The 27,643-nt window shown below is 37.0% G+C and overlaps 2 long non-coding RNA genes across 2 annotated transcripts; both read right to left on the bottom strand.

Annotated features, from left to right (window-relative positions):
* Positions 1-2,637: 2,637 nt before the first annotated feature.
* LOC116872658 lies at positions 2,638-27,596 on the bottom strand. Its single transcript, XR_004383684.1, has 3 exons — positions 27,556-27,596; positions 22,577-22,669; positions 2,638-2,775 (listed from the first exon to the last, which is right to left on the bottom strand). It is a non-coding gene; the product is annotated as an uncharacterized LOC116872658 (long non-coding RNA).
* On the bottom strand, positions 14,210-15,516 carry LOC116872661. The gene is made up of 3 exons (XR_004383685.1): positions 15,487-15,516; positions 14,378-14,406; positions 14,210-14,255 (listed from the first exon to the last, which is right to left on the bottom strand). It is a non-coding gene; the product is annotated as an uncharacterized LOC116872661 (long non-coding RNA).
* Positions 27,597-27,643: the final 47 nt, after the last annotated feature.

Below are 27,643 nucleotides of genomic sequence, written 5' to 3'. Positions count from 1 at the left end.
CGCTCCTGTGTTCTCTCTCTCATGCTCCCTCTCTCACACTTTCTCAAATAAATAAATAAAATCTTCAAAAAAAATAAAATGAGTAGACTCCATCTATACTCTTAATAGAGGGAAAAAAAGCAATTTGAAGAAAAAATCATTTTTATAAATTTCAAAGGTAAGCAAAATGAAACCCTATGTTCTTTACAAGTACATATATATATATGATAAAATAATTTTAATAATAAGAAAGTGGCTAGATGAAATTCAGGAGAATGGTTAGGTTTGGGTACACAAGGGAATGAGATCTAGAAAGAATGTATAAAGAGCTTCAATGAATGGTGGATTCACTAGTTATTTATGATTAGTTTCCAACATATGTATGTTAGGTATATTCTTTTCTACTATGGAATAATATATAATAAAAGTGTTAGAATAGTACAGAATGATATATTTCAAATATAGAAGACAAAGCTGGCTGACTGGTTACAATGATTTGAGATGGAAATAAAAGAGAACTTATATTTTTAGTTTACCTGCTTATAGGGGTGACAGTAACAAATATGAAAGATGGAAGGAAGATGATTAGTGGAGAGGATAGATTTGATTTAGTATTTACTGCATTAGAATTGATTTTGAATTTTCTGGAGTATCTAACACTTAGCTAGAAATATAACTAAATTGAGAGGTCTCTATTTTGACAGAAAATTAATTACTGCTTTGAGAATATACAATGATAAAATACTGCTGAGATGAAGATGGAAGACTATACCTAAATTTAGGATCCATGAACTGAAAATGGAATCAATGAAGGAAGAAGAGAAAGAACGTTCAGTCTATACAAGCTCTAGGACAGTACAGTGTCACAGAACGGGGAGGATGCTATGGTCTGAATGTCTATGTCCCTCCCCAAATTCATATGTTGAAGGCCTAACCCCCTAAAGGTGATGGCATGAAGAAGTAGGGCTTTGGAGGAATGCTTAAGTCAGAGGGTCAAGCCTTATGAATGGGATTAGTGTTTTATAAAACAGGCTCCAGAGAGATCCCCAGTGCCTGCCACCACATAAGGACACAGTTAAGAATTAGGCAATCTGCAACCCAGAAGAGAGTCTTCACTAGAACCCAACAATACTGACAACTTGATCTTGGACTACCAGTCTTCAGAACTGTCAGAAATAAGTTTCTGTTGTTTATAAATTACCCAGTCTTTTGTATTTTGTTATAGCAGCCCAAAGAGACTAAAACTGAGGAAATAATTCAAGAGCCAGACGATTGCAGTCGGTCAAACACTTTAGAGAAGGCTAAGAGAATTGGGTCTTGAAATACGATTTTCATCTGGCAAAAAGAAGGTGCAGGGGTGAAACTCAAAAGCACAACAATACATTTTTTTTTTCCACAAGAATACATTTTAAAATAGCTATGATAAGGGGCACCTGGGTGGCCCAATGTTTTAAGCCTCTGCCTTCGGCTCAGGTCATGATCTCAGGGTCCTGGGATCGAGCCCCACATCGGGTTCTCTGCTCGGCAGGGAGCCTGCTTCCCCCTCTCTCTCTGCCTGCCTCTCTGCCTACTTGTGATCTCTCTCTCTCTCTCTCTCTCTCTCAAATAAATAAATAAATGATCTTTTAAAAAAAAGAAAGAAACAGCTACGATAAATTCATGCAGAAGTTTAGATTTAACAGTTATTGTCTGTAATGCCAAGTTAACTTATCTAATTTATCATTTCATCTAAAATACAAGCAGATATGTTTTCCCAGCCATGCATTATTTTAAATAAAAAATCATCATTACTGGGTGTGCCTGGGTGGCTCAGTGGGTTAAGCCTCCGCCTTCGGATCGGGTCATGATCTCAGGGTCCTGGGATCGAGTCCCACATCGGGCTCTCTGCTCGACAAGGAGTCTGCTTCCTCCTCTCTCTCTGCTTGCTTGTGATCTCCGTCTGTCAAATAAATAAATAAAATCTTTTTTTTTTAATCATCATTACTAGCAGTATATTCATCATCATCCCATTATGATCATCCTGTTGCTGGCACATCCCTATCATCCAGAAACTCCATCTCTGACTTGAATTAAAAGCATCTCTCCCTTTCTGTCACCTTAGGTCCTACCCTGCTTATTGAGAGTTCTGTATATTTTCTATATACAAATCCCTGACCCAATGTATGATTTGCAGTTTTTCTCCTAATCTGTGGGTTACCTTTTTCACTTTCCTAAGGCTATCCTTTGAAAAAAAAATAAAAAATAAAAAAAATACTTAATTCAGTCTTACTCCTGCAGTCAGGTGATCAGTTTCACTACATTACTTGGCATCTATTCATATTTATATTTGGCACCTGTATTACCTCTGTCGTCTTTTTTCTATGAAAATGTGTAAACTTCCCTACTAGTTTAAAAAAATACCATCTTTATTTCATGTTTTTCTAGTGACTGGCATATAATACCATGGGCACTCAATCAATCTCTTTAGCTGATTTCTCCTTCATATCCATAATATTCCGTCCATGTAGGAAGATTGGTCAACTTTCCACAAGATACACCTAAGTCTTTCAAAACTCTAGTATTGCCTGTGATGATTGCCTTGTTGAGTCAGGCCAGTGGCCTATTCATTCTCCCCACCCCACCATGCTTCTTCCTACCTTCTAGTCACTTAGCTGCCGTTCTGTCACACTTGTGTTTATCCTGTTTCTCCTTTATACAACATGCTTCTCCAAGAAACACTGCTATCATCACCCCCACAGGATTTAGAAGAACACTCCACACATGGCAGGGACATAGTGACTGACTAATGCTGAATACCTACAAAAAGAAAAAATTTTCAATTCATTAATTTTCTGACTCATTATAATGAAAGACATTAATTTAAAACATCTACAGTTGCAATTGCTTCTAGTAAACCTAAATAACAATGTATTCATCAAAATGTGATTCGATGACCTTGGGTAGAAAGAGCAGGAAATGAAGTTGAAACAAATAAGTACCCTGCAGAGAAAACAAGCACTCTTTGACTGTGACTAATTGAAGGGAAAGAAGGCATAATTTTTTTCAGGAACACAGAGACAAAGATGAACAAAATGTTGTCTCTGGAGAAAAGAGAAAAAGAAAAATTTCAGGAGAGAAGTTGAAAAAAGATCATTAATCCTTACCCCTGTCAAAAAAATTAGTAGAATATATTTTGTTGACATTAAGAAATAAAAGTGAATCTTAAGTTTAATTTACATAGAACGTGTATAAATATCATGTATTCCAGGATCCTAATTTTACCTTTGCATTAGTTTGTAGTGGTTGCCTTAAGGATCACAATATATATTAACCTTTCACAGGAAATCTAGGGTTAATGTTGAATTGATTCATGTAAAATGTAGAAATCTTGCAAACTATGAGTTCATTTACTCACATTTGCATCCTTTTTTGCTAAAATTGTCAAAGTATTACATCTACATACATTAGATGATAAAATGTTATAATTGCCAATGCTCTTCATCCCCCCACCCTCTGCTAAGATCTGAATTCCCATGTTTTTATTTCTTTTTACCCTGAAGAACATCCTTAATATTTATTTTTTCAAATTGTTAAATTCAAATTCAATTAATTAACATATAGTGTATGTATTATTATTTTCAGAGGTAAATTTCAGTGATTTATCAGTCTTACATAATACCCATTGCTCATTATATCATAGGCCCTCGTTAACACCCACCACCCAGTTACCCCATTCCCCCACCTCTCCCCACTCCAGCAACCCTTAGATTGCTTTCCCTCTCTTATGAAGGAAAAAAAAAGTCTCTTATGGTTTATCTCCCTCTCTGATTTCTTCTTTTTTAATTTTTTCCTCTCTTCCCCTATGATCTTCTGTTTTTTAATTTCTACATATGAGTGGGATCATATGATAATTGTCTTTCTTTGATTGACTTATTATGCTTAACATAATAGCCTCTAGTTCCATCCATATCATTGCAAATGACAAGATTTCATATTTTTTGATGGCTGAGTAATATTACATTGTATACATATACACCACATCTTCTTTATCCATTCATCTCTCTATGGACATCTGGGTTCTTTCCATAGTATGGCTATTGTGGACATTTCTGTTATAAACATTGGGATACAGGTGCCCCTTCGAATCACTACATTTGTATCTTTGCGGTAAATACTTAGCAGTCCAATTGCTGGGTCATAGGGTAGCCCTATTTTCAACTTTTTGAGGAACCTCCGTATTGTTTTCCAGAGTGGCTGCACCAGCTTATACTCCCATCAACAGTGTAGGTGGGTTCCCCTTTCTCTGCATCCTTGCCAACATCTGTAGTTTCCTTACTTATTAATTTTAGCCATTCTTTGGAGAAATACCTGTTCATGTCTTCTGCCCATTTCTTGACTGGATTATTTGTTCTTTGGGTGTTGAGTTTGATAAGTTCTTTATAGATTTTGGATACAGCCCTTAATCCGATAAGACATTCACAAATATCTTTGTCCATTCTGTTAGCTGTCTTTTGGTTTTGTCGACTGTTTGCTGTGCAAAAGCTTTTTATCTTGATTAAATCCCAGTAGTTCATTTTTGTCTTTGTTTCCCTCACCTTTGGAGACATGTCCAGCAAGAAGTTGCTGCAGCCAAGGTCACAGAGGTTGCTGCCTGTGTTCTCTTCTAGGATTTTGATGGATTCCTGTCTCACATTTAGGTCTTTCATCCATTTTGAGTCTATTTTTATGTATGATGTAAGAAAATGGTCCGGTTTTGTTCTTCTGCATGTGGCTGTCCAATTTTCCCAACGCCATTTGTTGAGGAGACTGTCTTTTTTCCATTGGATATTCTTTCCTGCTTTGTCAAAGATTCATTGACCATAGAGTTGAGGGTCCATTTCTGGGTTATCTATTCTGTTCCATTGATCTATGTGTCTGTTTTTGTGCTGTTGATCTTTTGTGTCTGTTCTGTACTGTTTTGATGATTACAGATTTGTAATAGAACTTGAAGTCTGGAATTGTGATGCCACCAGCTTTGGTTTTCTTTTTCAACATTCTTCTGGCTTTTCAGGGTTTTTTCAGGTTCCATACAAATTTCAGGATTATTTGTTCCAACTCTGTGAATAAAGTTGATGCTATTTTAATAGGCATTCCATTGAATGTATAGATTGCTCTAAATAGCATAGACATTTTCACAATATTTGTTCTTCCAATCCATGAGCATGGGTTGTTTTTCCATTTCTTTGTGTCTCCCTCAATTTCTTTCATGAGTGTTCCACAGTTTTCTCAGTACAGATCCTTTGGCTCTTTGTTTAGGATTATTCCTAAGTATCTTATGGTTTTTGGTGCAATTGTAAATGGGATCAATTCCTTAATTTCTCTTTCTTCTGTCTCATTGTTAGTGTATAGAAATGTAACTAATTTTTGTGCATTGATTTTATATCCTGACACTTTGCTAAATTCCTATATGAGTTCTAGAAATTTTGGGGTGGAGTATTTTGGGTTTTCCACATAAAGTATCAGGTCTTTGCAAAGAGTGAGAGTTTGACTTCTTCTTTGCTGATTCAGATCCCTTTTATTTCCTTTTGTTGTCCAACTGCTGAGGCTAGGACTTCTAGTACTATGTTGAACAACAGTGGTGAGAGTGGACATCCCTGCCATGTTCCTGACCTTAGGGGAAAAGCTGTCTATTTTTCCCCATTGAGAATGATGTTTGCTGTAGGCTTTTCATAGATGGCTATTATGATATTGAGGTATGTTCCCTCTATCCCTATACTGTAAAGAGTTTTAATCAAGAAAGGATGCTATACTTTGTCAAATGTTTTTTCTGCATCTATTGAGAGGATCATATGGTTCTTGTCCTTTCTTTTATTAATATAGTGTGTTACACTGATTGATTTTCAAGTGTTGAACCACCCTTGCAGCCCAGGAATAAATCCTGCTTGGTTATGGTGAATAATCCTTTTAATGTACTGCTGGATCCCACTGGCTAATATCTGGGTGAGAATTTTGGTATCCATAATCATCAGAGATATTGGTCTGTAATTCCCCTTTTTGGTGGGGTCTTTGTCTGGTTTTGGGATCAAGGTAATGCTGGCCTCATAGAAAGAGTTTGGAAGTTTTCTTTCCATTTCTATTTTCTGAAACAGCTTCAGAAGAATAGGTGTTAACTCTTCTTTAAATATTTGGTAGCATTCCCGTGGGAAGCCATCTGGCCCTGGGCTCTTGTTTGTTGGGAGATTTTTGATTACTGCTTCGATTTCCTTGCTGGTTATGGGTTTGTTCAGGTTTTCCATTTCTTCCTGGTTCAGTTTTGATAGTTTATATGTCTAGGAATGCATTTATTTCTTGCAGATTGCCTAATTTGTCAGCATAAAGTTGCTCATAATATGTTCTTATAATTGTATTTCTTTGGTGTTGGTTTCATTCATGATTTTAATTTGGGTCTTTTTTCTTTTAGATAATCTGGCCAGAGGTTTATCCATCTAATTAATTCTTTCAAAGAACCAACTCCTGGTTTCATTGATCTGTTCTATTGTTCTTTTCATTTCTATTTCATTGATTTATGTTCTAATCTTTATTAATTCTCTTCTCCTTCTAGGGTTAGGCTTTATTTGTTGTTCTATTTCCAGCTCCTTTAGGTATAAGGTTAGTTTGTGTATTTAAGACTTTTCTTGTTTCTTGAGAAAGGTCTGTATTGCTATTTGCTTCCCTCTTAGAACCACCTTTGCTGCATCCCAAAGGTTTTGAATAGTTATGTTTTCATTTGCATTTGTTTCCATGAATTTTTTAAAATTCTTCTTTAATTTCCTGGTTGACCCATTCATTCTTTAGTAGGATTCTCTAACCTCCATGTATTTGAATACTTTCAAAATTTCCTCTTGCATAGGTTCAAGTTTCAAAGCATTGTGGTCTGAAAATATCCAGGGAGTGATCCTAATGTTTTAGTACCAGTTGAGACCTGATTTGTGACCCAGGATGTGATCTATTCTGGGGAATGTTCCATGTGCACTAGAGAAGAATGTGTATTCTGTTTCTTTAGGATGGAATGCTCTGAATATATCTGTGAAGTCCATCTGGTCCAATGTATCATTCAAAGTCCTTGCTTCCTTGTTGACCTTCTGCTTAGATCATCTGTCCATTGCAGTGAGAGGGTGTTGTTAAAGTCCCCTACTATTATTGTATTATTCTTGATGTCTCTTTAATTTTGTTATTAGTTGATTTATATAATTGGCTTCTCCTACATTAGGGACATAAATATTTACAATGGTTAGATCTTCTTGTTATTCAGACCCTTTAATTATGATATAGTGTTCTTCCTCATCTCTAAATACAGTCTTTGGTTTAAAATCTAATTTGTCTGATAAAAGGATTGCCACCCCAGCTTTCTTTTGGTGTCCATTAGCATGATAAATGTTTCTACATGCCCTCACTTTCAATCTGGATGTGTCTTTGGGTCTAAAATGAGTATCTTGCAAACAGCATATCTATGGATCTTGCTTTTTTATCCAATCTGATACTCTATGTCTTTTGATTGGGACATTTAACCCATTTACATTCAAAGTAACTGTTGAATGATATGAATTTAGTGCCATTGTATTACCTGTAAAGTCGCTGTTACTTTATATTGTCTCTGTTCCTTTCTGGTCTATGTTACTTTTGGACTCTCTCTTCACTTAAAGGAAACCTTTTAATATTTCTTGCAGGACTCGTTTAGTGATCACAGATTCTTTTAGCTTCTGTTTGTCATGGAAGCTTCATATCTCTCCATCTACTTTGAAAGACAGCCTTGTTGGATAAAGTATTCTTGGCTGCATATCTTTCTCATTTAGCACCCTGAATATATGACGCCAGTCTTTTCTGGCCTGCCAGTTCTCTGTGGATAGGTCTTCTGCCACTCTAATGTTTCCAGCCTTGTAGCTTACAGACTTCATATCCTGAGCTGCTTTCAGGATTTTTTCCTTGTCTCTGAGATTTGCAAGATTTACTATTTTATGTTAAGGTGTTGACCTATTTTTATTGATTTTGAGAGGGGTTCTCTGTGCCTCCTGGACTTGAATGCCTGTTTCCTTCCCCAGGTTAGGGAAGTTCTCAGCTATAATTTACTCCAGTGTACCTTCTTCCCCTCTTGCTCTGGGATCCCAATTTTTCTAATATTGTTTCATTTTATGATATCACTTATCTCTCCAATTCTCCTCTTGTGATCTAGTGGTTGTTTAGCTCTCTTTTTCTCAGCTTCTGTATTTCTATCATTTTGTCTTCTATATCACTAATTCTCTCTTTTGCTTCATTTATCCTCACAGAGCCTCCATTTTTTATTGCATCTCATTAAAAGCCTTTCTTATTTCAACTTGATTAGGTTTTAGTTCTTTTATTTCTCAAGAAAGGGATTCACTAGTGTCTTCTGTGCTTTTCTCAAGCCCAGCTAGTAACTTTATACTTGTTATTCTGAACTCTAGTTCCAACATCTTACTTATGTTCATACTGATTAGGTCCGTGGCAGACAGTGTTGCCTCTTGTTCTCTTTCTTGAGATAAGTTTTTCCATGTTGGGTTCTTGTAGAAAGTGGCTGCTTTTCTATTTGTAGGATAGCAGCAATTGTTTTCTTATATCTCCAGTTGAGTTCATGGGCGTTCAGAATGATATGGTAACTATCTAGCTGAATTTCTGGTACCAGACAAAACCAAGGTCTTCTACTCTTCCATCCTGAACTCTTCCTTTCTTAATATTTCTTGTAGAGCATGCCCACTGTCAACACATTCCTTTAGTTTTCTTTATCTGAAGATATATTTTATTTCACCTTTATTCTTGTAAGAACACTTTCACAATATAGAAATTCCGAATTGATATGGTTTTCTTCCCCTCTCCCCTCCAGCACTTTAAAGATGATGTTCTACTGCCTTCTGGTCTCTATTGTGTTTATGATGAGAAGTTGACAGTCATTCAAATCATAGTTCCCTTATAGACAGTACATCATTGTTTTCTGACAGCTTTCAAAATATTGTTTCTTTTCTGAAATTTGATGATAATGTACCTAAGTGTGTGTAATGCAACTCTGATGATACCTAGCCAGATTTGGGTCAGACTTCACAAGTTAAGGACAAAATCCTCCCCTCACTTCAGAAATTAGGTACAATTCCAGGGTTCCTAGGCTGCCAATGCCTCTGAATAACTAGCTATAAATTCAAGGGTTCCCACTACCCCTAAAATTCAATGATTCACTAGAATGATTCATAGAACTCAGGAAAGCACCAAATCTGTAATTGTAGTTTTATTATAAAGGATATAAATCAGGACTAACCAGGTGAAGAAACCCAAAGAGTGAGGTCTCAGAGGGTCCCCAAAGCAAAGTTTCTGTGTCCTCCAACACCTCACCTTCCAGGTACACTATGTCTAATTACCAATCAGGGAATCTCACCTTAGCCCCAGAGTTTTTACTGGAGTTTCATTACATAAGCATGAGTGATTGAATCATTGGCCACATGATTGAATTCAATTTCCAGTCTACCTGCCCTCTCCAGATGTTGGGCTCACATCAAATAACTCAAAGCCCCAAACCAGTAAATTACATGGTTAGTCATTCTGGTGTGGCCAGCACCCATCCTGCATCATCTCATTAGCATAAACTCAAGTATGGTCCCAAGGTTCCATCATAAATAACAAAGATAGTCTTGTCATTCTAAGAAATTTCAAAGATTTAGAGGTTATCTCCTAAGAACTAGGGACAAAGGCCAGTCAATTCTTTATAACAGTGTGATTTTCTTTGTATTAATCCTATAGGGGTTTGTTGTGCTCCTTGAATGTGTAAATTTATATCTTTCACCAAATTTGGGAAATAATCAGCCATGTTTTCCTTAGATACTCTTTCTGTCCATTCTTCCTCTCTCTCATCTTCTTCTGGGATTTGAATTACATACATCTTAGGCTTTTTTTTTTTTTTTTAAGATTTTATTTATTTGTCAGAGAGAGAGAGAAAGAGAGCAAGTACAAGCAGGAGGAGCAGCAGGCAGAGGGAGAAGCAGGTCTCCCTGCTGAGCAAGGAGTCTGATGTGGGATTCAGTTCCAGGACAGTGGGCTGGTAATCTGAGCTGAAGGCAGACGTTTAACCAACTGAGCCACCCAGGGGCCCTATCTTAGACTTTTTGATGGGGTCCTTGAGGCCTTTTTAATTTTTATTTCAACATTCTTTGTGCTCTTCAGATGAGAGTCAGGTTCTCTTGACCTATCTTCAAGATTGCTGATTCTGTTTTGTCATCTGCATTCTACTGTTAAGTTCATCTGGTGAATTACTATTTCAGGTATTACATTTTTTTTAGTTCTAGAATTTCTGTTTGCTTCTTTTTTTTATAGTTTCTATTTCTCTGCTAGATTTCATGTATTTCATTGATGATGCATGTATTTTCTTTTATGTCATTGAATAGGTTGATAATAATCACTTTCAAACTCTGTCTGCTAATTACAACACCTGGGACATTTCTAAGTTGATCTCTGTGGATTGTTTTTTCTCTCAAAAATGAGTTACATTTTCATACTTTCAAGACCTAAAGAATGTTAGGGCTTTTTTGTTTGTTTTGTTTAGTTAGCATTCAACTAAACTGACTGGGCTCAAATTTCAGGTTAGTTCTTTTAAGCAGGGCTTGATTTCCTTAAGTCTGTCCTATTCAAGCACTGTTCAGAAGTCAACAAGAGATATATAAAAAGAATTTAGAGACTCCCTTCTCTGGCTCCCTCTTTCCTTTGATTTCCCTTTTACTTTCTAGAAATTGTACCTATCCCAAAATCTGTCTCTTACTCTTCAAGCCAGAAAAACCTGAAGCCAAAAAACCTGTTTTGTATGACTTTTTGCCAACTTGCAGGGAGGAAATTGAGGACTGCCCTTATGCCAGAAACTTTGAAAATAGAATTCTGAGTACCTCTCTTCTTAAAAATTCCAACTGCCCTCTAGAACTCCTTACTTTTGGTCATTCTCCAATGCCAATGTCTTTGGGTTATTTGTACTTTATCTTTCACTAAGAGTTTATCTTTGTTATATGTAGGAGGGTCAGTCTGACAAGAACAACTCATATAAGCACCTCTCTATGGCACTTACTTTGTAGGCTTAGAAAACAGAAACAGAGGTGTTTCCCTGTGCACTGGAACGGGGGTTTGTCACCATGAGAGTGGAGTTGTAGTAAGATAGAGGTTATAGGACAATTTCTTTAAGTGTAATAAATATCACTAGTTTGAATTCATTGGAGTGACACCCAGTGTTAATCAAAATTCTGTATTATAAAATAATGTAAAAGAAATGTTATAACTTTTCACCACATTTTAAGGAGTTTGCTAGCAAAGTCCTAAAAATGGAGGTTCCTAAAATATGTTTTATTAAGTATCTTAAAACTGAAATTAGCATATACACATATTTGCAAACAGATCATCTAATATGAATGTTTATTTCAAAAGTTAGAATAACATATACATGGGTGCCTCAGTGGCTCAATTGGTTAAGTACCAGTCTTTGGTCAGCTCATGATCCCAGGGTCCTGGGATCAAGCCCCATGTCTGGCTCCCAGCTGAGGGGGGAGTCTGCTTCTCCCTCTCCCTCTGCCCCTCTCCCTATTCATGCTTTCTTTCTCTCCCAAATATATAAATACAATCTTTTAAAAAGTAACATATTATTACTTCTCTGGATCATAGAATTGAGAGTATTGTTTTCCTCTTGTTTGAGCTATACTGCTCAAACAAAAATAGTTTGAGCTATATTGCTTTATAATCAGAAAAGAGTGATTTTGAAATGGAACATTCTTAAATTTTTTTGAAGATTTTATTTATTTATTTGATAAAGAAAGAGAGACAGTGAGAAAAGGAACACAAGCAGGGGGAATGGGTGAGGGAGAAGCAGGCTTCCTGCTGAGCAGGGAGCCAGACGCAGAGCTCAATCCCAGGACCCCAGGATCATGACCTGAGCCGAAGGCAGATGCTCAATGACTGAGCCACCCAGGTGCCCCATGAAATGGAATACATTCTAAAGACATTTTATTCATATTAAAGCATTTTAAAATTTTTATTTTTTAAGTAGGCTCCTTGCCCAATGTGGGGCTTGAACTCACAAGATTAAGGGATGAAGAGTTGTATGCTCTACCGACTGAACTAACCAAACACCTCTAAAGCATTTTAAAATTCTGTTTTTCTCATAGACTGTATAATCAATGTTCATCCATATCACTAGAAATTTTTTTTTAAGATTTTATTTATTTATTTGACAGAGATAGAGATCACAAGTAGGCAGAGAGGCTGGTAGATAGAGAGGGGGAAGGAGGTTCCCTGCTGAGCTGAGACCCCGATGTGTGGCTTGATCCCAGGACCCTGAGATCATGACCTGAGCCGAAGGCAGAGGCTTAAACCACTGAGCCACCCAGGCACCCCAGAAATTCTAAATTACTATGGACTCCATTGAAAATAATACTAAAATAAAAGCAAATTCTGAGCTATTTGCAATTAATTTCCTCATTAACCTTACATCCTTATATCCTAAAATCTTTAAGTGGTGAAAGGATTGAAATGCTTAATGTTTAAAGGAAAAAATGTTACATGTAAGAAAAATGTTCATAATAATGTAAACATAAGCGAATTTTTTAAAGATGTATTTATTTATTTTTCAGAGAGAGAGAGAGTGAGGGCACAAGGAGGGGGATAGGAAGGCAGAGGGAGAAGCAGGCTCCCTGATAAGCAAGGACCCCTAATGCGGGCCTTGATCCCAGGACCCTGGGATCATGACCTAAGCCGAAGGCAAATGATTAACCCACTGAGCCACTCAGGCATCCCAAGCAGATGTTTTGAAAGCATTAATAGTAAACTTTCAACCTTTTACTTGTACTTAAAAGTTAGCAATGATTTCTAGATTTGAAGAACAATTTAGGCTTTACAGTTCTTCCCAACAAGGAGAATGTTTTTTGAGCTTTAAGAGGAAGTGTCACATATAAGTTCAAGCCCCACATTGGATGTAGAGATTACTCAACATTAAAAATAAATCTTAAGGAAAAAAAAGAATAACTATCACAGGTTGGGTTCTCCAGGAAGCAGGTTCTGTGATAGCATTTTGGGGGCAGGATGTTTGTTAGGAAGTGCTTTGGGGATAAACACCTGTAGGATGGAGGGAAAGGAAGCAGGGTTGGGAAGAGGGAGAAGTTGAGCTGTAATGCATTTCCACTTATGAATGAAGTTCTCAGTGAACTCTATGGGAAGTGCTAAAGCTGAAATGGACCATCAATTTCATTTGTTTTACCTTGTGTATTTGTTTAGACCCACATTTGAATTCAGGAAACTAAATGATAGCCACAAGGAACCTCCCCCACCCCCCCAAAAAAAAAATCCTTTCTTTTACATGTAGGTGGATGTTCAGGGAGAGGAGAGAGACCATGAATATTTACAAATAGGTAATTATGACTACCTCATACAATTAATAATTTTATCTCTATTACACTAATAAGAAGAGGACACCGTATTTTGGAATTTCCCTATTAGATGTGGCAGGTTTTGTTAGGGTCATTGGGATCTAGATTCACCTGTGAATTCTGAAATAATTGATACAGAGAAGCTTTCTGGAACTATTTTGTAGGCTACAACTATTGAGTTCCTGTACACTCTACTGGGTGGAGATAGCAAACAACTTGATGCTTAGTCCTTTTTAGATTAGAGGAAGTATGTTTTAAAACCCATACCTTATGTTAATTTTTAGCTAGAATCCATGAGTAGCATAGCACATTCAGTCCCCTACATAAAATTGTTTGGGAAAGTTACCATTTAAAAGACCTAAAATGGTTTGGACATCATCAAGAACACAGCCAGTAAAAAATAAATAATGACTAACTGGGATTACTACAGGCCAGGCAACACCATGGTAACTTTAAGGGTAGAAAAGCTAAAGGACAATTTTAGAGTTCAGGGGTTTAGATGTTTACTATAATGATGGACCAGCTTCCTGAAGGAGAGGATTACAGAAGGAATGTATGTTAGTATAGGAGACACTGAGAGAACAGTTAGAAAATGGAATTACAGATTTATTTGTCATTTGTAATCACTGTGATTCTAAACAATCCAGATTCACATTACAATCTAGACACAGAAGTCTTCACAGTAAATATGTATAAGCTTCTATAAGTTTCTGGAGTACATTTTATAAAAACTAGGAATATAACTGTGACAATATCAATACATTTCATTATTTTTTATAAAAGAAAATCACCATACTCTTCAACCAACAAGCATTTGATGAGCACCTTCTCGTCAAGGGCTGAGCTAGGTTTTGGAGTTTCAGTGATAAACAAGTAGACAAGGCTCTAGAGGAGGGAGACGGACAACAAACAGGTAAACAAATAAATAAATAGAAGGGATTGTTGCAAATAGTGGGCAAGTGTTATAAAGATAATAAAATAGAAAGTGACTGAGAGGTGAGTGTTACCTTGGACATGGTGGTTCCAGAAGATATTTCTGAAAAGATGACATTTAAAATTTTTTTATTACCAACATATAATGTGTTATTTGTTTCAGAGATACAGGTCTGTGATTCATCAGTCTTATACAATACACAGCCCTCCCCAATGTCCTCTTCCAGCCACCCCATTCCTCCCACTGCACCCCCCCCCCGCCACCGACTTCAGCAACCCTCAGTTCTTTTCCGGATATTAAGAGTCTCTTATGGTTTGTCTCCCTCTCTGGTTTTATCTTGTTTCATTTGAAAAGATGACATTTTATGCTGGGACTGAAATTATAAGAGTTGGCCAGAAAGATAAGAAAAGCTGGCTGGGGGGTGCTGCTGGGTGGCTCAGTTATTAAGGGACTGCCTTCAGCTTGGGTCATGATCCCAGGTTCCTGCGTAGGCTCCCTGCTCAGCGGGAGGCCTGCCTTCCCTCTCCCACTCCCCCTGCTTGTATTCCTGCTGTCACTGTCTCCCTCTCTGTCAAATAAATAAATAAAATCTTTTTTTAAAAAAAGAAAAAGAAGAAGAAGAAGAAGAGTTGGCTGTATTAGAACATGCCAAACAGAGGGAACAGCTAGCAAAATTGCCTAAAAGTGGGTACCTGCTGAGTGTGTTCAAGAGAGTATCATAAGCAAATTGTTAGGGGTCAAGTCATGTGGGACCTTAAAACTTTGGATTTTATTCTCATTACAATGGGCAGATACTGGAAAATCTTAAGCTAGAAAAGAAACTGATCTGACTTACATTTTCAAAGTCTCCCATAGACTCTGTGGAGCATGGACCAAAGAGGTCAGGGGTAGAAGTAGGTTTACCAGTTAGGAGGCTTTTACTATAGTCCAATAAAGTAAATAAAGGTAAGAATGGAGGTGGTGAGAGGTTATTGGAATTGGGAAATATTTAGGAGGTTTGGTCAAACAGATTCACTAATGGATTTGATGTGAGAAGCCAGGAAGGGTGGAAACAAGATTGATGAGGTTTTTGGCTTTATCATTTATGTGAATGATGATGCTAATAACCAAGATAGGGAAGACTGAGAAAAGATGATGTTATAGAAGTAATGGGAAGGGAGTACAAAAACTCCCTATACTTACATAGATGGGCTTTGCAGAAAGATCCTTGGATGACCTAAGATGGAATGAAAATTTTGTGGATATGTTCATATGGACTTTCAGTGGGAATATGCAAAAGTTTTGTTATATTCTTTCTCTTTTAATTTTTTTAAAAATTTTCAGCATTGTAACAGTATTCATTGTTTTTGCACCACACCCACTGCTCCATGCAATCCGTGCCCTCTCCAATACCCACCATCTGGTTCCCCCAACCTCCCACCCCCCGCCCCTTCAAAACCCTCAGATTGTTTTTCAGAGTCCATAGTCTTTCATGGTTCACCTCCCCTTCCAATTTCCCTCAACTCCCTTCTCTCTAACTCCCCTTGTCCTCCATGCTATTTGTTATGCTCCACAAATAAGTGAAACCATATGATAATTGTCTCTCTCTGCTTGACTTATTTCACTCAGCATAATCTCTTCCAGTCCCGTCCATGTTGCTACAAAAGTTGGGTATTCATCCTTTCTGATGGAGGCATAATACTCCATAGTGTATATGGACCACATCTTCCTTATCCATTCGTCCGTTGAAGGGCATCTTGGTTCTTTCCACAGTTTGGCGACCGTGGCCATTGCTACTATAAACATTGGGGTACAGATGGCCCTTCTTTTCACTATATCTGTATCTTTGGGGTAAATACCCAGTAGTGCAATTGCAGGGTCATAGGGAAGCTCTATTTTTAATTTCTTGAGGAATCTCCACACTGTTCTCCAAAGTGGCTGCACCAACTTGCATTCCCACCAACAGTTTTGTTATATTCTTAAGAGAATTTGAAAAGTTAACTTTGGAAAGTAAAGTCAGGCACTTTTTAACATCTTGCCTTCTGGCTTTTCTTTTTCTTTTTCCTTTCCTTGTTTCTACAATTATGTAAAAGCAGAGAAAAAAGATAAAAGTTGTCATAAGAGAATTTAAAAAATATGTAAAGTAAAGGACACATTTTAAGAGTTGGTCTTTTTTATTTCATTGAGAATATAAATATATTCAGGGCAGACCTAAAAATACTATGGATTCCTTTTTAATTTCCTTGTTATATTCAAGATCCTTTGGCATTCCTTGGTGTAGGCGATGCTGTGGTCTTCCTGGTCTCCCCTAAACAGACTTCTTTGCCATGTCCAAAGAACATCTTTTACCTTGGGTTTTTTGAGCTCTCCCACTGAGGTTTCTCTTATAATCCTTTCTATAAAAAGGCACTACATTAGTTGGGTTGAATCAGGAAAACAGAACACTATGAATAGTATGGAATAAGGGACTTACTATAGATATTAGATTTAAGGGGCTCAGGTGATTAAACCCCAGCTCAGGTCATAATCTCAGGGTCTTGGGATTGAGCCCTGCATTGGGCTCCCCACTCAGTGGGAAACCTGCTTCCTCCTCTTTCTCTGCCTACTGTTTCCCCTCCCTGTGCTCTCTCTCTGTCAAATAAATAAGTAAAATTAAAAAAAAAAAATTAACACAATTGTGAGAGAACCTGAGGAAAGAAAGATAAGAATGTGAATAGCTGGAGGATTAAAGAGAAATCACTACAAAGGATCACAGAAGGAGGTGTGAAAAACTTTGTGGAAGGCTGGTGCCTTTGTGTCTGTTGGTGGGCCTGAAGTCATTATAAATCAGCAGGTCAGAGAGTTAGGAAGAGAAGCTGGACAGACAGTAGGGTAAAGCAAGAACACATTTTTCTTCCACAAGTACAAACTGGAAGCTGGTCACTCATTATGTCAAACTTGAAGAAAGATGGCGTTAGACCTGCAGAAAAAGTTGCTGCCTTTCACCATCTTGCTATATATGCTACAGGCCCAGGAACTGAAAAAGCTAACATAGGAGATCTTATGGGAGCTAGAGAAGCTGTGGGCCTAGGTGCTAATCTGTGTGAACAAGGGGAGCTAGAACATCAGTAACCACATTCACTTGCAGACACACAAAAGCATGTACTGAGCCTTGCTGCCTGAGACCCTGCATCGATCCGCTGAGAGAATGACTGCTGTTTCTTCCTTCCAAATCTCATGCAAATTTCCCTAACAGCCAACTCTAAATTGAAACTACTAACCAAAAAGAAATTCTAGAAACCACAGTTACAGCTGAATTGACACAACACAAAATTACCAGTCATACTGTTCACCAAAATACCATGCGAAAGAAGACAGTGATTCACTTCAACCCCAATCATGGCCTTAATTAAAAAGACATGGAGTGAGGCTGGATGTATTTAAGACTTACAAAATGTGATGGGACAAAATAATTCAATGAACTCAACTTTCTGGTTCCAACCATCTTGCAATTTCATCTGAAATTCTTAGATGTTATGACTAACACTTGCATAACAGTTTTTATAAACTTGGGCTACCGTTGTTAGTAAAATGTTGGCCTGGTGGATCATAGCTTTGATTTAGTCATAATTCCTATGTGCCTGTGTAAATAAAATGGGTCAAGATTATTCAATTTTATGTCCTCTCTAATTCTGCTATAGAGTTTTCTATCTAGCTTCACAGTAATATTTTATAAATAGTAATCTTTGCTTTCTTGTCGCATCACTTTAATATCTTAGAAGGAAGTAATATGAAATTGATGTACTTCCTGTTTTTTTTCCCCTTTAAGCCAAAATTTCTATACATGACAGATCTCAACTTCTTTTAACAAAATGTGTTTGGAAAGCCTGGGTAGCTTAGTCATTTAAGCATTTGCCTTCAGCTCAGGTCATGATCTTGGGGTCCTTGGATGGACTCCCACATCCGGCTCTCCACTCAGAGTGGAGTCAGCCTCACTCTCTCTCAGATAAATAAATAAATAAAAATTTTTAAAAAATCAGCTATAAGATACCACTTTTTCTTTGATAAAAAAATGAAGTACCTATCATCTATGAGAAAATTTTCTGTCAGAAGTCTTACATGGCAAGACAAATGACAATATTAAAAATTTTTTCTAAGACAACTTTTCATATGAGAGATGATTTCTTTAATGAAGAGATGCAATCATTCCTAACTGTTGGAGAGATAATTTACACAGTAAGCAAAGAGAAGTCTAAATTTGAAATTAATGGCATACAAGAGAGTTCTCATAGTCCAAGATCATCCCATAGAGGTTTACTTGAAGGATAATTAATTCCTTTACATTTTAGAAGGACAAAAAAATGACAAAAGAGGTGGAAAATATCATCCCTAAATAAATATCAGTTATTATAATTAAAGTTGTAGGAGAAAAAATTTATAATAACACAGTGTTCAGTTCCCCATAGCTAAATTATTAATGAACTGAGAAATGACAAAAGTTCATATGGAGAAGAATTGAAAATAATGTATTCGTGTTTTACTCAAATTCAGTTCTAGCCCCAAGATTCCTATTTCCCAAAAAAGGAATATCTCAGGACATTGACAAGCTATAGCTGACACATCAAGATGAACTAGAAGCTTCAATCTAAAGTAAGGCGCCAGACCCAAATTCAGCAAATTTTATTATTATTGTTAATTCCAGTAATATTAACATAAGTGTTATATTAGTTTTAGGTGCAGAAAACAGTGAACAAATTCTGATTTTAAAGGAAATAATAACAAAACTCTTGGACCTCTCAGGTCCTCCATCCCCAAAGGGTAAGGAATAGGAGATGCCTGTTCCTTCTCCTCACTTTCATTTGGACATGCAGGGGCCTCCAAGAAGCCTACTGAGAAAGTGTACTGTCTTATCCCTGCAGTGATGAGGCTTAAGGACCAGCCTGATTCCTGTCCAGAGAAATCAAGAAGTCAAGAGATCGGCTTACCAAATGCTGTGGTGTTACAGAAGAGTTTCTATTGTTTGGAGATTGGCTTGCACTCTCAAATTTGCCCAGGTAAAGTCTACATGAGGGTTTCCCATAGCTGGAGGTGGCCCATATATGAAGAAGAGCTCACCTTGGATTCTGTTCAATAGAGCTACTGAAAGGGATCAAGGGCTCCATCCACAAGGATAGGATCTAAGTGAATCCCATATGTCTAGAGGTAACAAGGGTAGAAAGATCAAGGCAGCATTCAAACACAGATTTATCTAGTAGGGATCCAGAGGTGAGAGACCCCAGTGGTGGGACTCTTTCAAGTACCCACAAAAGCATCCATGAAAGAGTTAGTCCTAAATATCTGCCAATCCCAGAAACTCAAATCTAGTCCACCAAAGTCAAGTTCAAGTAAAAATATTCTTATCATCTTTTTCTTCTTGCTTCTCATGCTCCAAATCTAGAATGGTCTGAAGCCTAGGTTAGCAAAATGGCACCTAAAATCAGCACAACCTGAAAGAAGGGGGGAAAGATGTAACTCTTAGTTAAATGCAGAATTCAGAGTATTATACAAGAACCAATACTCTTAATTTAAGAACCCAGACTGTTTGGGACCTTAAAATGTTTTTTTTTAATTTAATTTAATTTAATTTAATTTTATTTTATTTTATTAATTTGACAGAGAGAGATCACAAGTAGGCAGAGAGGCAGGCAGAGAGAGAGGGAAGCAGGCTCCCTGCTGAGCAGAGAGCCTGATGCGGGGCTTGATCCCAGGACCCTGGGATCATGACCTGAGCTAAAGGCAGAGGATGAACCCACCGAGCCACCCAGGTGCCCCTGGGACCTTAAAATGTTTTTCAGGTCTGGTTATTATCTAAGAGTGGATCAAAAGCCTTGGAGGGGGGCATTGCGGTACCTGGATGGCTCAGTTGGCTAAGCTTTCGACTCATGATCTCAGGGTTTTGATATCAAGCGCTGCATAGAGTTCCCTGCTCAGAAAGAGTCTGCTTCCCCTCTCTCTTTCCCTATTCTCCTCCCCTGGCTTGTGCACTCTCTCTCTCTCTCTAATAAATAAATCATAAAAAAAGAAGAAGGAAGAAAGAAAGAAAAGAAAAGAAAAGAAAAGAAAAAAGAAAAGAAAAGAACTTTGGAACTCTAATTCAACAGTGGGGGAAAACTCCCACCATTAGAAATATTTAAAGAGATAATGGGAAGCAAAAAAAAAAAAAATGTGTTTTATTAGGTCTTATGCTTAGGGCTTGTTCAATGTAAAAGTAACTTTAAAAAATCACTCACACATAAGCATTATACCAATTCCACCCTATAAGGCTCCTGAGTAAACAACTTATTCTTTACTTGCCCTAGATATAGACTCATCCTTTCCATCATTCAATTACTGCCACCTCATTTTGACTCATCAGAAACTTTCTTAGCATTCTGTTAGGTCAGGGGAGCTAATGTATAATTGCCAAACTTTGTGGGTTTTTTTCCCACTTAGTTTTGTTACATACTGGCATTTGAGCCTACTTTTTATTACTAATAATTATATAAAAGAATTACATAAAGTCAGAGGTTCCATATTACCTTTTGGTAGCTTTTTTTTTTTTTTTTTTTCCTTTCCTGTTTGTTAGCTTTCGGTTTGGTCAACAAAAATGGGAGAATATCTCAAGGGGCGCCTGGGTGGCTCAGTGGGTTAAAGCCTCTGCCTTTGGCTCAGGTCATGATCCCAGGGTCCTGGGATCAAGCCCCGCATTGGGCTCTCTGCTCAGTGGGGAGCCTGCTTCTCCCTCTCTCTCTCTGCCTGCCTCTCTGCCTACTTGTGATCTCTGTCTGTCAAATAAATAAATAAAATCTTTTTTAAAAAAATGGGAGAATATCCCATAACGGTAATTGCCTCACTAACAGACATTTCCAGAGCAAATAAAATGTGTACTGAGAAAAGGATCTAATGAGTGTAATTTTAATGAAATAGTAGTAACAGAAATAAAACTGTAGTAGGTTGAAGAGTCAAAGGGAGATAGGGAAATAGATAGCAGAAATTAATACCAAAATTTCTGGGAGCTCTACAGTAACTAAATGAGAAATTTAGTCCTGTTGAAAAAGTTAGATTGAATGAATAAATGTATTTAAAGTCCAACCAGAATTATTACAAATCCAATTTTTAAAAATTATCTCTTTGGAGTACATATGGTCCTTAGGAAAATTTTAAAAACTATATATTTTTTATGTTCTATACTCTTGAACAAAATAAGTTCTTCATAAACTTCACTTCTGTTCACACAACCATGTCCTCTAGTAAGTTATGTGTTCTTTACCTTCTCAGAGTATAATCTCTGCCATGTGTCCTCTGGAGGCTACATAATGGGTGCAACGTACACAAACACTTTTTCATGCTAAAGCTGTAGCTTACCGTGTGTGGAGTGATAGTCTAACACACATGCATAGTGTGACAGCACTCCAGCCAGTCTTAAGGGTTAGCTTGCTTCAAGTTAACACACTCTTCGCCTGCTCACTTAAGGTCCTTGATCTGTAACAAAACTAATTTGTCTTCTTTGAGATTTGCAGACCACTGACCTTGGGGAATAAGGGACCAAAATTTTCCCAGGCCACAGAGGCCAGCAAATGGGCTTGAAGATGCCTTGGCTTTCTGATTAGCCCAGCAATCTTTTAGCAAAATGTTTTTTTTTCTTTTTAAGGTCACACAGATGACTTTACTGACCGCTGCACATCCATAGAGCTTACCTTCCTTTGCAGAAAGAACAGAGTACTCTTGCATAATAACCACCCTCTAGTACCAAGGACCCAGAACTTCTGATTACCAAGATAACTCTGTAGCTGGCATCATTGAGTCTGCAGGTAACCAAGAAGTGTCACAGACCACTGTACTCCTTTAACTAATTAAAACCATTTAAAAATCTCTGGGCCAGGCGGAAGCCTTGGAGTTGGCCTTTGGATAAGAATCCACCCTTTCCCCAGATAGCTGGCCTCCTGAATAAAGTTCATATTCCTTTCCAATCAAAATTCATCTCTTGAATAGTGGCCTTTCAAGCAACAGGCAGTAAAACTTGGGTTTAAGTAACAATAGGACAATGACTTACATGTTCTAACAATACCTCCTTCTAGGAGAGAATATTCTACATGATTAATTTATAATGAGGTAGTAATAAAGACTTAAAATAATACATGAATATGTTACTATAAATATTCATTTCCTTATCTGGAATTATTATTCAAATTATCTAAGAATTCTATTTTACTGTGGGTGGAGACTGTTTTATGAAGTATCAGTAACAAGCAACAAAGAAAATGGTTTAGGTCAATGAGAATCCTGAATACATTACTGAATTTCCTGCTGTATGAGCACTCTTGTTTTGGACAGGCAGGAAGCCACATTATCAAAGATCCTTCTGATGATTCCACTGCCATTCTTATACCTGTGGATGATTACAAGAAAGCATTAAAAAGAGAGCAGTCAATGACTCATAGTTTAGTAGAAGCCCCTTAAAATACTATTGTTCCTCTAGTACAAGTAGTTGACAATGGGGGTCTTAAAAACATGATTCAACCAATTCTCGGGATTTCTATGAATATTTCAAGAAAATAACTTTTTGATGACATTCTTCAAATTAAAAACAGGGTGCATGAAAAACAAAACAAAACCACGTTCAACAGGAATAAGTTTCTCCACTCACTATGAGTTCAGGTATCAGAAATAATAGAATTTATTTCTTGCTTTCATTAACACAACTACTCTGCTTAATTACTCTTGCTTAGTTATTCCAGTAGCTGTGGCAGTGTCTCAGCCCATACCTGAATATGTGGGATAAATTAGGAACTCAGTAATTGTTATATTAATGAAGGAATGAACAAACCATAAATCCCTAGGAAGAAAGGCAATAAATCTACTCTTTTTCTTCACATAGGTTTTGTTTCAGAGTAATAATTATATGGCCTGAGGCCCTCACTTTGACAATGCTACATTTTAATCTAGGGAGATGAAGTTTAGTGGGCATATGGCTCTTATTTGTTTAGTCTGTTTACCTTTATTATCTAGGAGAACTTGATTTAATCACTGAGTGTAAGACCACAATTAATGATCATTTTCATAGTAACAATATTTTTAATGGCACGAAACTGAAAGAATTTGTGTTTTGGAGATTATAAGGCTAACAAGTGAGAATAACTCTGTGCCCTACTTCAGGTGATTCGTATGTCATAGGATTTAGCAATCTAGGCACTGTCCTTCTTTTTTTATTTTTTTTTTAATCTTTTTTTTTTCTTTTTGAAGATTTTATTAGACAGAGATCACAAGTAGGCAGAGAGGAAGTCAGAGAGAGGAGGAAGCAGGCTCCCTGCTGAGCAGAGAGCCCGATGTGGGGCCCGATCCCAGGACCCCAGGATCATGACCCGAGCCGAAGGCAGAGGCTTTAACCCACTGAGCCACCCAGGCGTCCCTAGGTACTGTCCTTCTTAAGAATAAATTAATTAACTCAGTTAATTAATTAACTCGGCTCAGGTCATGATTCAGGGAGTATATATTGAGTGTTAGGCCTGAGCCAGATGGACCTGTTAGGAAATATTAAAAAGTATAAGATGAAGACGTCTAAATAGTTGGAGATGACAATGTGGCAGCTTATCTAAAAAAAAAAAAAAAATCATTTCAAGATCAAGGTGGCAATGAGACATAAGAATGGAATTTCCAAGAGAGCAACTTTGTAAATGTTTCCACCTGGAACATGATATGATGGCTGAGACCATAAGGGGATCTTGAATACAGTGATATGATCAAATGCATAAGTTTAAGGGAGGGGAGGGAACACCTCTGGAGATCATATGGATAAAGGGTAACAGTGAAGAAGACCTTTGGGTGACATTATTTTCATAGTATATGAAATCTAGTGAAGCCTGATAACAATGCATTACAGAATCAACAAAATAATTAAGGTTAGAATAAGTTGCCACCTTCTGTTATACTGAGGACACCAAGAAACCTTCCTCTTTCCACATGTTCCCCCACTGGAGGATCTCCCACACTAAAGCTTAAAATTCTTTTAGTAGAAGTTAGGGCCTTTTGTTCATTTCACAGATAGAGATAAAAACTAGAAGTAAATGCCCTGAGGAATTAATACACCAAGTTAAAATCATGTTAGGTTGTAAAATGCAGGTATCATATTTATGCCTGAGATCCGGTTTTGATGAGCACTGTGAGAGGAAAGCAGAAGGGTACTTAGTATCTATAATAAAAAGTAATTATAATGTACTGGGGGGGCAGATGCAGAAAAGGAAGCCTAAGAACACTAAAAACAAACTATTATTTCAACATTTTGTCATTGGGTTGGTTCTAGAAGAGGAAATGCAGAGAGAAAACATTTTATTAGTAAATACTAGTAAATCCAACCTAACGGGTTACTTCCTGCTAATGTATAATATTTATAACAAAAACTATAGATACAAAAGAAAAAAGAACTGTAGGTGCTGAAAAGTATCAGAAAGTTAATCTTATAGCAAATTTTGGGATAAACTATTTAATTCCTAACTATATTAATAGAGAGAAATGAGATGAATAATATAAATACAAATGTTTTTTATAATATTACAGTATAATACAGCACTATACTTTCACTTATATATTATAGATGAAATTTCCTACAAATTTGAGTTTAGTTATTATCTCATAAAAAGAAACAGGCTTATTTGTTTCCAGGCTTAACCTCCTTTCCCACCTAATTTCAAGTCCATTATGGTTTAGGCCTATGGTTGATAACACAGGAAGCCATCTGCCTTAAGCAGATCTGAAAGACCTGCTCATCCACCAAAAATCCCTTCCACTGATTTGCTACGGTACCTGAAAATTCCAGTAACAGAGTTATATCTCCTTAATGAAGTAACTGGAAGCCATGTAGTAGGCAATTATTTTTACTAGAAGTAACTTTATACCAGTTCTACCTACAAACATCTTGACTCAATTTGTCAGAATGGCTGAACAGTCCTTGGAAATGTCCTCAGGAAATAAGCTATAGGCTGGCTAGGTTTTGATAGGAGCAGGAAAAAAAAAAAAAAAAGGAAACTAAAGAAGCCTACTGCAGGAGAAAAGGCCACATTTGGAGTTCATTTGTGGGTCCTAGGAAATTAGTTTTTGGTGTAGAGAAGAAGGGGTGGGCATTTCAAGGAAGTTAGTGAACACCCAATGGAGAGGTGTAAAATTGATGACAATTTCACATACAGGCCTTTTAACTTAGTTACCTTGATTTCTCTTGGATAGCAGAACCAAAAGCATGACACACAAAAGGTAAGAATCTAATTAATAGGTGAGAAGACAAAAGATCAATTTAAATAATCTACAAAGCAGATAATAATTTAGACAATTTTCATTTCAGTCTGCTGACAAAATTAAACAGTACAAAATTATAAAATGTTACATTTTTAAATTATACATTCATTTTATACTTAAAATAATAACTACACTAAAATATTTATCAGATTAAATGTAATGTGGTATCCAAAATTATATTCTGGAATAGAAAAAGGTTGTAGTTGAAAAAGTAATGAGATCAAATAAATTAAAAATAATGAGAATAAATGATCAAATAAATAAAAAGTAATGAGATCAAATAAAGTCTGTAGTGTATAGTATTGTACAAACATAAAGTCCCTAGTTTTGACAAATAGTTGTATGTTAACATTAAGGCAAGCTGAGTAAAGGGATGGGAACTCCTTGGGCTATCTTTGTAATCTCTCTATAATTTTAAATTTATTCCAAAATAAAATGCTTATTAAAATTTTTGTATTAGAATAACTCTAGTTTATATTAAACATTTTTTTAGATCAAATTGTGAGTTATGCCAACAGCTCCTTTGGGACTACCATGCCTATTATGCAAAATTTTCTAGTGCCACTGAGTTCAATGGTTTGCATATACTCTTATCTTCTGAGTAACCATAGGGAAGAGAGTGGCATTTTCTCAGTGGCAGAGATAGTGACATTTTATCCAATAATGACCTATGTATCAGGTCTGGATAATACCTTGAGTCATTTCACCTCACCTTCATTTTAGCTACACAATTTAAAGGCAAAAGTTTCCAGTTTCATGTTTCTTTTACTAACTGATAACCAGAGCTGTAATAAAGATCTCAGGCTCTGACCTTGTTTTGTTTAAGGAAAATATACTTTATCCTTTGTTTATAGTGCATAATGTTCCTCTGTATTTTAGGATGTTTTAGTATCATTTTCTCATTTATTTTCATTTGCTGTTATTTGCCCATGCATTATGGGATAGAAAACAATTTTGGCTTGTGTCCATTAATAAGAAAAAAATCAGAAAATAAATAGATTGGGCTTAACACTATTCTGACGGAAGAGAAAGACCTTGTAAAGACAGTAATCTAAATGGCAGCAAATATTAACAAGATTAAACTAAGCATCTACATACTAAGCCTAACGTCCTGATTAATTGATGACAATCACAACTTTACTGACTGGTGGGGAAGAGTGAGGCTCAGTAGCAACAAAGCAATCAAGACAGGGATATTTTTCACATTTTTTTTTTCATCTCCAAATAATGACTTTTATAAAAGAGGAGTAAAAATATGAAAAGGATTCTAGAAATGAATTCTGAGTGGTTAAGAAAGATTACTGTAAGACTTGCATTGTGGTGCGGGGCCGCCTAACTTGGCTGTGGACTTTTTTTTTTTTTCCATGAGGCGTTCGGGGAGTAGAGGTGGGTGGGGCGGACTTCAGGGATACCACTTTCTCTGCTGGTCCTGCTTCGGCTGAGGAAAATAGGCTTTTTAATTCTCACAAAGCCGCGCTTTAAATGTGAGGTGAGGAAAGACTCTTGTCTACCCACCTCCAAGAAGCTAATGTCTCACAAACTGTTTTAAGACGAATTTCCTTCCTCACTAGACACAATGAAATTGTTACAGCCCTCAGGTCCTGACATTTGCATCCCAAGTTTTAAATGCACTGGCTCCGGGCACTTAACAAGAGGTTACTCAACCCGTCAATGAACAAACAGCTTTACGCGCTCTTTTTTCGCAACTGAATTTGCGACTTTTACGCGTTTGGTTTTATGGTCTGTTTGGTGGTTCTTTTGTTTTTTTCTACTCCGCTTCCCCGAGTGAAGTCTGTGGTACCCTTGGTTTCCTCAATCAGAGTAAAAATTGAACAGGGCAGTTCAATGTCCAGTGCCATCCCATACTAAATGTCAATTTCCTAGGTATCCATTCTGTACCTGACTGCCCCGTGCCTGAGGAAGCCTCAACATTTTCTCGGCGTTTTTCGGGGCTTTACGACTACGGAGAGGTGAGTTTTCCCCACCTACCAGTAAGGGACGCCGCTCAGCGCCTGTGTCTGCGTCTGCGCCTGTCCGCGGGAGCTCTCCATAAGCGCATGCGCCATCCCTGCAGCCG

The sequence above is a fragment of the Lontra canadensis genome, unplaced genomic scaffold (assembly GCF_010015895.1).
Source record: "Lontra canadensis isolate GAN:19392208 unplaced genomic scaffold, GSC_riverotter_1.0 scaffold2, whole genome shotgun sequence".
NCBI classification, from domain to species: domain Eukaryota; kingdom Metazoa; phylum Chordata; class Mammalia; order Carnivora; family Mustelidae; genus Lontra; species Lontra canadensis.
This window is presented reverse-complemented; position numbering and strand designations above follow the sequence as displayed.